Source organism: Morone saxatilis, unplaced genomic scaffold (genome assembly GCF_004916995.1).
Source record: "Morone saxatilis isolate NCDOM2014 unplaced genomic scaffold, NCSU_SB_2.0 Contig6, whole genome shotgun sequence".
In the NCBI taxonomy this organism is placed as follows: domain Eukaryota; kingdom Metazoa; phylum Chordata; class Actinopteri; family Moronidae; genus Morone; species Morone saxatilis.
The window spans coordinates 12,865,538-12,865,822 of NW_023340206.1; positions in this window are offsets into that span (position 1 = coordinate 12,865,538).

Sequence of the window (285 nt, forward strand, 5' to 3'; positions counted from 1 at the left end):
GGTTTTCCAGGACGAGTGGGAACCTACCTTCAATCGCAATGACGTGCTCCCGGATCTGGTTCTGCAGCAGCGGCTCCTCCACCCGCTCCAGCAGCTCGTAGATGGAGTAGATGTTGGGGTGGACGGACTCGAACCTCTGGATCTCGGATCGGATGGCGGCCGAGTTGGCCAGGTGCTGCTGGTAGTTCATCTTGGTGGAAGTCCTCCAGCTGAGGGTGAGGAAGAGGTTGGTGGCAGGAAGGTGAAAGCTGTGACCTCCAGGAAGGGGGAGGGAGGGAGGGAGGG